Source organism: Cynara cardunculus (assembly GCF_001531365.2).
Source record: "Cynara cardunculus var. scolymus isolate 2C chromosome LG 2, CcrdV1, whole genome shotgun sequence".
Classification (NCBI taxonomy): domain Eukaryota; kingdom Viridiplantae; phylum Streptophyta; class Magnoliopsida; order Asterales; family Asteraceae; genus Cynara; species Cynara cardunculus.
This window is the reverse complement of record NC_037529.1, coordinates 26,792,078-26,803,280: the sequence shown is the minus strand read 5'-3', so window position 1 is coordinate 26,803,280 and position 11,203 is coordinate 26,792,078. Positions and strand designations below refer to the sequence as shown.

The 11,203-nt window shown below is 39.1% G+C and overlaps 1 non-coding gene across 1 annotated transcript; it reads right to left on the bottom strand.

Moving 5' to 3' along the window:
* Positions 1-1,040: 1,040 nt before the first annotated feature.
* Positions 1,041-1,147, bottom strand: LOC112508269. Its single transcript, XR_003068652.1, has one exon. It is a non-coding gene; the product is annotated as a small nucleolar RNA R71 (small nucleolar RNA).
* Between the last annotated feature and the right edge of the window lie 10,056 nt (positions 1,148-11,203).

The following is an 11,203-nucleotide window of genomic DNA, read 5'->3' as shown; positions in this document are numbered from 1 at the left end:
AAGTCATACACCCTAGCTTGCTCTTATATTCTGTTATCTCCTGTTTTTAGTTGTGTTAACTCTGTTCTAATCTAAGTCTTCGAATTCGCCTTCTGGAATCATTTCCTTAACTTTACTTTCTTTTAGACTTTTACTACGATCACTGTGGACGATATCTGGTACTTGTACCACTTTTATTACTTGAAAGATGATATTGGGACTATTTGTATACTTGCTTTTGGTCCTGATTGTAGTGTGTGGTTTTCCACCAATCAAGTTTTTGGCGCCGTTACCGGGGAGAGTTAGTTAAAAGTTTTCTTTTTAGTGAAGTAAAAGATTTGATTTTTCTCGTCCTGTTTTTAATCCGTTTTTAAAAGTGGTGTATGTTACGGAGACATCGTGGGGAAACTTTTGAATTGGATCCCGATATTGAGAGAACGTTTCGCCAAAGAAGGAGAGCTCAAAGTCCATTTTTTGCTCTACTCTCTCCCAACATGGAGTTACCTCCCCCAATCATCCCTGAGATTCGACATTTAGAAAACCAACCGCCTGCCTTTGGGACAATACCACCTTTTCCGAATTTCCAGCAAGAACACCACCAACATAATAATCATAATGAGGACACAAAATCAGAAAATAATGAACAACCAAGAGAGCAAACTCCGAACATCATTAATTTGGCAAATTCCAAAAATGGACGGATCATGGACTATGCCATTCTGGATTTTGAGCAATTAAATTTCGGGATAGTTAGGCCGCATATGACCGCACTTTATTTTGAACTAAAACCGATTATGTTTCACATGTTGCAAACAAACGAACAATTTGCCAGATTACCTTCGGAGGACCCACACTTACATTTGAAATCCTTTATGGAAATCACTGATGCTTTCCTGATCCCGGGAGTGTCTAATGACACTCTAAGACTCACTTTATTCCCATTTTCTCTGAGGGATCGGGCAAAGGCACGGTTCAATTCTTTAACTCCGGGGTCTGTGCCTTCATGGAGTAATATGGCGGAAACGTTTTTGCGAAAATATTTCCCACCAACCAAGAACGCTAAGTCCAGGAATGAAATTTGCCCTTTTAAACAAATAGACGATGAAGTTGTTCCTGACACTTGGGAAAGGTTGAAAGAGCTGTTAAGGAGATGCCCTCACCATGGCATCCCGTATTGTATTCAACTCAAGACATTTTACAATGGGTTAAATCCCATGGCAAAACAAATGCTCGATGCGACTGCGGGCGGAGCCTTTACAGCTATGACCTACAATGGAGGATATGAGATCCTAGAGAAAATTTCTGCTAATAATGGACATTGGGCTGATCCACGTGCTCAACCGCAAAAGAAGACAGCAGGAATACATGATGTTGATGCATATACTGCATTAACAGCACAATTTTTTCTTGGAATAGTCCAAGTTTGAACCCCTAGTCCAAGTTTTTCATGGAATAGTCCAAGTTTGAACCCCTAGTCCATAAGCAACAAGGAAACCCTAATTTTCAACAACATCAACATGCAAGCAGTTCTAATTCTCATAATCACCATCACCAGAATTTTCAAAGTAATGTACCACCTTTTCAGACCAAACCACCTCCACAATCCGATTCATCATCTTCCTTGGAAACTATGATAAAAGAACTGGTGGCTCAGTCCCAAGCACAGCAGCAAAATGATGACTCAAAATCAATCTTTGTTCAATCAACAAAGTGCTGCCATTAGAAACATGGAAACACAAGTTACCCAACTTGCTCTTAATCAGAATAGTAGAGCCCTTGGTACTTTTCCTAGTAACACCGAAGTCCCGAGAGATCTAGGAAAAGAGCATGTAAAAGTAGTGACTCTGAGAAGTGGTAAGGAATTAACTGAGACCATACCACCAGAAAGTGAACAGGTTTTGTCTAAACCTGAGATTATACTCATGGTCCCTGTTACTGAAAGTCCACCAAAACCTTTGGATAACCCACCTCCTGAGACCACCACCTTTGTTCCTCCTAAGTCGGACTCTCCTTTGTTATTCCCTGAAGAAGTTGCTAGGAAAAAGCCAATTGAGGATGAGGTTATAACAAGTCCAAAAACCAAAGTTGTAATCCCATCTGAACCTCAAGAAAGTAAGACCAAGACTCTAGGCACTCCGGACCCATCTTGCTCAACACAACCTAACAAAGCCATCATAAAGCCAATTCCTCTTTATGTTCCCTTTCCCCAAAGGTTAAGGAATCAAAAGGAAGAACTGCAATTTAAGAAGTTTTTGGAAGTGTTTAAAGCATTGCAYATCAACATACCTCTTGTTGAAGCAATWGAGCAAATGCCCAGTTATGCCAAGTTCCTTAAAGATATTTTGAGTAAGAAGAAGAAGTTAACCGAATATGAGACTGTAGCTCTTACCGACGGATGTAGTGCGCTTCTAACCAACAAAATACCCCCTAAGCTTAAAGACCCAGGGAGTTTCACTATTCCTTGTTCTATAGGTGGAAAGAAGATTGGTAAAGGTTTGTGTGACCTAGGAGCTAGTATCAACCTTATGCCCTTGTCTGTTTTCAACACCCTAGGCATAGGAGAAGCTAGACCCACCACTGTCACCTTGCAATTGGCCAATAGAAGCATTGCTTATCCAAAAGGTAAGATTGAGGATGTCTTAGTTCAGGTTGACAAATTCATCTTTCCGGCTGACTTCATCATCCTAGATTTTGAGGCTGATAAAGATATTCCCATAATCATAGAAAGACTTTTCTTAGCCAGTGGTCGAACTTTGATTGATGTCCAAAAAGGAGAGCTAACCATGAGACTCCAAGATCAGAAAGTCACATTCAATGTCTTTAATTCCTTAAAGTACCCTGATTACTTAGAGGAATGCTCAGGAATTACTGAGATTGAGACAATGTGTTATGAGGAAGGAGTTAGGAAGGCCTGTAAGCTAGAGGATGAGGATAGTGTTGAGATAAGTGATGATATTGTTGAGGATTTAGAAGGTGATGTCCCATCTGATGCTGCAGCATTTGAGTTCTTGGACAATAGTGAGCTTAAGAATTTTACCCCGTCTATAATTTCACCACCTGATTTGGAGTTAAAGCAACTCCCATCTCACTTGAAGTATGTATATCTAGGAGAGGAAGGTAAATTACCTGTCATCATATCATCTACCCTAGATTTACATCAAGAAAAAAAGCTTATAGATATGTTGAAGTTGCACACCAAAGCCATAGGATGGACCATTGCTGACCTAAAGGGGATTAGTCCTTCTATATGTCAACATAAGATCATCCTAGATGAAAAGAACTTCAAATCTATAGAGCCTCAAAGGAGATTGAACCCCGTCATGAAAGAAGTAGTGAAGAAGGAAATTTTGAAATGGCTAGATGCAACAATAATTTTTCCAATAGCTGGTAGTTCCTTGGTTAGTCCAATCCAGTGTGTCCCAAAGAAGGGAGGGTTTACTGTTGTCACCAATAACAAAAATGAACTCATCCCCATAAGAATAGTGTCTAGTTGGAGGATATGTATTGACTACCGTAGGCTAAACAAAGCCACTCAAAAGGACCATTTTCCCTTGCCTTTTATTGATCAGATGTTAGACAGGTTGGCTGGAAAAGAGTGTAACTGCTTTTTGGATGGATACTTCGGATATAACCAAATAGCCATATCACCCGAGGATCAAGAAAAGACCACTTTCACATGTCCCTATGGTACTTTTGCTTTTAGGAGAATGCCATTTGGACTTTGCAATGCTCCTACAACTTTTCAAAGATGCATGATGTCCAAATTCTTTGACATGCTTGAAAAATCCATAGAAATCTTTATGGATGATTTTGCGGTTTATGGCTTATCTTTTGATAATTGTTTGGAAAATCTACAAAGGAGTCTTGAAAGATGTGAAGAGACTGATCTGGTTCTCAATTGGGAAAAGTGTCATTTCATGGTCAAAGAAGGAATTGTTTTAGGCCATTTGATTTCCAAAAGAGGAGTTGAGGTAGACAAAGCTAAACGTGAAATCATTGAAAAACTACCTGAACTAACTACTGTCAAGGGAATACGAAGTTTTCTTAGTCATGCTGGGTTTTACCGAAGGTTTATAAAAGACTTTTCAAAAATCTCTAAACCTTTGTGTTTACTTTTGCAACATGATCAGAAATTTGATTTTACGGTTGAATGTAGAAATGCATTCAACACTTTAAAGAAAGCTTTAGTAACCGCACCGGTAGTTGTTGCTCCTAACTGGAACAAACCCTTTGAGATCATGTGTGATGCCAGTGATTGGGCTGTTGGAGCTGTCTTAGGCCAAAGAAAGGAAAAAGTTTTTTATTCAATCTATTATGCAAGTAAGACCTTGAATGAAGCACAACTTAACTACACAACAATTGAAAAAGAGCTTTTAGCTGTGGATTTTGCTTTTGAAATATACAGATCATATTTGATTGGAACAAAGGTCATTGTTCACACTGACCATGCTGCCATCAAGTACTTGATTTCAAAAAAAGATGCTAAACCTAGGTTAATAAGATGGGTTTTGTTGTTACAAGAGTTTGACCTTGAGATAGTTGATAGGAAATGAGTAGACAACCAAGTTGCAGATCATTTGTCAAGATTAAAGAAGCCTAGGGAGACCCTTGAAGAAGGAGAGATTGTTGAAACATTCCCGATGAGAGAATTCTAGTGTTAGAATCAAAGCTACCATGGTTTGCCAACATAGAAAACTTTTTGGCTTGTGGAATTAGACCTTCTGATATTTATGGCCATATGTTCAAAAAGTTTCTCCATGATACTAAAACTTACTTTTGGGATGACCCTTACTTGTTTAAGATAAGTGCAGATCAAATCTTGAGAAGGTGCATCCCTGAAACTGAAGTGGCAGCAATCCTGCAGCATTGCCACCAAGCAGCATATGGAGGACACTTTGGAGGCCAAAGAACAGCTGCTAAAGTATTACAATCTGGATTTTATTAGCCTACTCTCTTCAAAGATGCCACAATTTTGCACAAAGATGCAATGAGTGTCAAAGAAGTGGATCCATTTCCAAAAGGAATGAAATGCCACTTAATGGGATCTTAGAAGTAGAGTTGTTTGATGTATGGGGGATAGATTTCATGGGACCATTTCCCCTATCAAATCATTGTCAATACATTCTAGTGGCTGTTGATTATATGTCTAAATGGGTAGAGGCCATGGCTTGTGTTACTAATGATGCAAAAACTGTGATTAAATTTCTTCAAAAATAGACTTTTACAAAGTTTGGTACCCCAAGGCACTAATTAGTGATGAGGGTACCCACTTTGTAAATAACCTGTTAAGTGGAATTTTTGAAAAGTATAACATTAACCATAGAATAACAAATGCCTACCACCCACAAACCAATGGATTAGCCGAACTCTCAAACCGTGAAATAAAAGGAATTTTAGAAAAGTTTGTCAAGCCAAACCGAAAGGATTGGGCTTTCATATTAGATGACGCTTTATGGGCATACCAGACTGCTTTTTAAACACCTATCGGTATGTCCCCATATAAGCTTGTTTTTTGTAAGGCTTGTCACCTACCTTTGGAACTAGAACACAAGGCATATTGGGCCATCAAGATATTAAATATGTGCCCAGACTTGGCTGCCAGTAAAAGAAAAGTCCAGTTGTGTGAATTAGAGGAACATAGGAATCTGTCCTATGAAAATGCCAAGATTTATAAAGATAAAACAAAAAAATGGCATGATAAAAGAATTCGACACTGGGAGTTAAGAGCTTGTCAGAAAGCTTTTTGTTTAACTCTAGGTTGAAACTGTTCCTGGGAAAGTTCAAGTCCCGTTGGTCTGGACCTTTCCTCATTCATAAAGTTTATCCGTATGGAGCAGTTGACCTAATCAATCCCTTTGTGTTCAAAGTTAACGGTCAAAGAGTGAAGTTATTTCATGATCCGGTAGAAATTCCAGAGTTATGCTCTGTGAATTTTGTTACCCTTTGCTAAAAGCCTCGATATTTTTGGACTTTTTATAAAAATGTTTGTATGTAGATATTTATGTTTGCTTTAAATTCTATTTTTATAGTTATTAATAATACTGTCGTTAATTGTCATGTGTTTTGCAGTCCAGTCAGTCATCAAGAAAAGTCTGAGGTCTTGCTACAGTATTTGGAAACCCTAGCCTTTAATGGAGAATCTTGGAAAAATTTTGAAGTCTGAAAATTTTGAGTGGAAAAATGCATGATGTCATTCTTAAAAATAAATCCTTAAGAAATGTGGTCATCTTCTTTTATTTTTGCCAGCTAAGTTGGTACAAGGTGTAAGGAAAAGGTACTTCTTTGTTTCGGAAAAGACACCTTGTTACCATCTTTTCAAACATCCTAAGTGGTCAAGTAACCCATCCCTCAAATGTGACTTATGTTTGAAAACTTGCTGGTTGAAATGAGAAATGAAGACTCACATCAAGTACTCTCAAGTATTGCATGCTCCCAAGGATGACATCATGGTACCTCATCTATTTTCCCACTTTACCCTTGCCTTTTTGTAAAAACCCCTTTAGTCTCCCAAGAAACCCACTTTTCTCTTCTCATTTCCCTCTCATTTTCTAACTGTCTCTTGCTCCCGACCGATAACCGTCCCCCACCATCTCCAATGTTCAAAAATGGCAAGAGTAAAGAGAGCCACGGTTCGCGATCCTCCTCCGTCGCGTGCATCTGAACAGTCGCCGACACAAACGCCTAACCCACCACCGCGATCCTCCTCCCGTCTCCTCATGAAGGCAACCGGTGAGGAGAGGGAAGAGACTCCCTGTAGCGAAGAAGAAGAAGAAGAAGGGTGAGTCTTCGACTACCCTTATCGATGAAGACTCACCATCTCCGCCGCTGTCGTCGTCACTGCCACCGTCAACCACTCCAGTCACTGTCGACCCTACTCCGCCGAAAGTACCTATCGTCGCTCCCCTTTTGAAAATGGTACCATCCGCGGCCATCATCCCATTTTCAGATCACCTGAAGAAAGCAAAGGAAATGGTGAAGTCATCTACAGTGCCGATTCCAAAGAAAGCCCCAATCCCAACTTCATCTCCAACCACCACCAACAGGGAATCAATCGAAACTTCTCAAAAAGCACAATCCACATCTGATAGTACACCCCCTGAGGGCCTCTTCACTTCTGATTTTGAGGAAGAGAAGGACCCTGCCTCTATGGCACAAACAGGGGAGATTTTTATGGAAGATGAGGCATGCAGTCTCGAAAATAATACTGTGATTGAAAAACCGAGGAAGCCTCTGCTTTTGACTACCTCTGGGCAAGATACAGATAATAAGAATGATATGCCTCATGTTGCTCCTCATGATCCCATACCCGACCACAATGAGGAATTTTTTGGGGAAGAGGATGAAGAACCCCTATTGAGGTTGTGTCTAGGAAAAGAAGGTTGGTCAAGGCTTGTGATATAAAGAGTCAAAGGTAGTAGTTAATGAGGAACCACCTTGGAAGAAGACCGGTCTCAAAGGGTTGTGATTGAGTCACCTAGGAACTCTGAGACTGATGTTGTAGCATCGCAGCAACATTCCTCTAGACCTAAGAGGAAGAGGGTGGCTATGGCCCAAAGGCCAGCCACCATTCCAAGGCTGATCAGACCCCACAATGGTTTTAGTTCTAAGGCTGCTGAAAAGATGCATGCTAGGTTCCAAAACAGGGTTGGATTCCCAGACAAGGGATTTGATAGGCAAAGCATTAGGGAATTCGCATTTATAAGGGAGGTGGTAGAGGCCCATGGTATAGAAAAGATGTGCATGGTTCCAACTTCCTATAACTTGACTCTAATTAGAGAGTTCTATGCTGAGTTGGCAGCAAATAGCACATCCAAGATATCGATTAGGGGGATGACTTTCATGTTTAATTCTAAAGCCATCAATCAGCTTTATGGCCTAGACCCCCCTAAGAAGACTGATTACTCTAGAATGGTGAGGCATGCGACCATAGAAGATTTGACTGAGGTGGCTGATGAGATAGGAAAACCAGGGGCTGTTTGGGATGATCACTCGAACTATATGTTAAGGACTTTTAAGGCCTACAATCTTACGACCAATGCCAATGTGTGGATTAACTTTTTGAGGCACTCCATTGCTCCCACCACACATGACAGCTCAGTCTCGGTGGAGAGAATGTTGTTGCTCTATTGCCTAGTTACGGGTAAGTCCATCAACTTTGGGAGAGTGTTAGAGAAGAGTATTAGGACATGTTCGGGCAGAAGTAGGGGGAAGATGTATTTCCCTTGTTTGATCACACGACTGTTGGTAGAAAATGGTATTCCTCAGTATTGTGAGGAACAAATAGTGAAAGAGCAAGGGGAGAAATGGAAGATTGATATGAAGACAGTTTCTAGAGTGAGGGAGAAGAAGGAGAAAGTGAATGGGGCTGCTGATATGTTGTGTTTGATGCAAGACATGCTTGCTCAAAACAGCAGTTTGATGGATAGCTTGTTGGAACAAATAAATTAGTTCTTTGACAAAATAGACAGATTGAAAGGGGAGCTGGTTGAACAAGTGAGGGATGCCAAGAAGAAGACAAGAGGAGACATCAAGATGGTAAGGGCTGAACTTGAGGCAAAGACAAGTGCTCAAGTGAAGAAGTTCGGAAAGAAGTGGAAAGCCTTGAAGACAGAAAATTCAAGGCTGTTTGATGTGAATGCTCGATTGAAGAAGGAATGCAAGAAGCTGAAAGACAGCATCTCCACTTCACCTACTCCTATGGAGTAGGACAGGTTCTATCATCCCCCTTTAGCTTCTTTTATTTATTTTATTTCAACTTGTTTTAATTTTCTTGAGTCTGGGATTGTCTTTTATACTTTTTAGTTTATTTTCTTGCAAAGAACACATATGTTTATAATTGACATATGCTTGTATAGCTAAAATAATTCTTGTAGTTTAGTTACACTTTCTAGTCACTTGGTATCACTAGAACTAGCTTGTTTTGCTTGGGAACACATTTTGATCCACATCATATGCTCCACTAAGAAAGGATGTAGGCCCTTTGTTCTTTTCTCATGATTTAGCCACTTGTAGCCATTGCATAAACAGCCCCCATATACTTCCAATGAGGACATTGAAAAATCTGAGTTTGGGGGAGGGTACCAACATCATTATATTGATCAAAGAAAATGCAAAAAAGCATAAAGTGCCAAAAGTGGATATCAAAGTGCACAAAGTGCATAAAACTTCAAAGTCATATTTGAGATCTAAAACACCACAAATGTCCCATAGGGGCAGGTGTAAACACCACAAATGTCCCATAGGGGAAGGTGTAAATGCATTCAACAAAAGAGCACAAAAGTGCCAAAATTTTGAAAAATTCAATGTTGATGCATAAAGGAGATAAAAGGCAAAGAAAGGAAAAAAATGTCCCAAATGAGAGTAAACCAGTTACTTCCAAGTCCTATTGATCTTAGAACATATGATGTGTTGAGCATAACAAAGAGCAAATAGAGCTAGCTTATAGTTTATGCTAATGGTTAGTTAGAATATGCTAACTTGAGATTTATGAAAGCTATATGGTGCATTTTCACATAATCAACATGTGTGTATGAACTTACTGCATTTTCTTGCAAAATTTTCAAAATTGAGTCATTTTTAGTTGTCTTTTGGTTGCTTGGGGACAAGAAAACGGTTTAAGTTTGGGGGTGTGATACGTACTAAGTATTTAGTACGTAAAGTACCTTTTTATTCTCTTTAGATAGGTTATTTTCCATTTATATCCCAACTTTGAGTCATTTTATCTATTTTCTCTATTTTTATGCTGAATTAAATGATGAACCTGTTTCTAGTGGATTTTGGTCTAAATTAAGCTTATTTTGGACAGATTGGAGCACGTCGATGTTGTGGGAATGTGGTAGCATGACCTGATGGCAGATGAAGAGATGGATGAGACTTGGAGTTGACTGACATGACTTGCGAAGACATTTGAGAGCTTTCTAAAGTGAACCAGCTGTAGTTTAATCAGATTAGCTGGAGTTTNGGATGAGACTTGGAGTTGACTGACATGACTTGCGAAGACATTTGAGAGCTTTCTAAAGTGAACCAGCTGTAGTTTAATCAGATTAGCTGGAGTTTACAAGACTAATTGTAGTTACTTTCTAAATATTAGTTTGCTATTATGTACTTTTTAGTTTCTTTTGAACTAGTTGGGTGTGAATTTACCTTTTTGCCCTCATTCCATCCCTAGTATAAAAAGGGATGTTGGGAGGAGTTTTCATTACACCTCAACACTTCTACTCCACACTTTTCTCTCAAGTAGTTCTCCAAACTACTTGGAGAACAAGTTGTCTTCTAAATATTATTAATCTTTTGGCATTTCGAGTTCCTTTTAATCGCTTTATTTAATCGCTTTCTTTATATTATCGTTCTTAATATTCCGTCAGTTATTTATTTACGCTTACTCGCAATTTATTTACGTCATTCATTTATTACGCTTTCCGCATCTTTATTATTTCGTCATTTATATTCCGTCATTTACTTTCCGCATTTATTTTATGTCCTTACTTATCACAATTTATGTTTCTTGTCATTTACTTTTCGTCATGAGTAGCTAATTTTATTAGCTCGGGTGTATGACGAAAAGGATGAGTTTTAAACCAAAATATAGTCGACCCTTTCATGTAACGATGTTTTACTTTTTCATTTCAAGTTTTATAAAACCAATGACACTTCTTGACGAGTTGATCACTTTGAAAGTGTTAAAGTGCCGTGGACTCTAAGMTGAGCCATTGTTTGCACGTCAACTTGGATGAAATGGGAAGTAGACTTGAGAGAGATTCGTTGTCCGTATTTTCTAAGTTGTTAATTCTCGATGGGTTGATCACTCTGAAGTGTTAAAGTGGAATGGATTCAGAGATGAGCCATTCAGAACACGTCAACTTGAATGATATGGAAATCCACTCGAGAGGGTGATTTTTAACAAAAAGATTTGTTTGTCCATATACTTTGAAGACACCATTTGTCACTTTCACTAGTCTGGATACCTCATAGAGATATGGGTTGAAAACTATAATATCAGTGCATTGGTGAAGTCCGAGAGGAATACCTTCAAAGTAATAGGTAAAAATAGTTGTTACTGATTGCATGCTGTAGCAATCTGTCAGCATGGTTTCATGCTGTAGCATTTTGACAGTATTGGTCGACTGGAAATAGTATTTACATCTCACCCGAAAAGTCATACACCCTAGCTTGCTCTTATATTCTGTTATCTCCTGTTTTTAGTTGTGTTAACTCTGTTCTAATC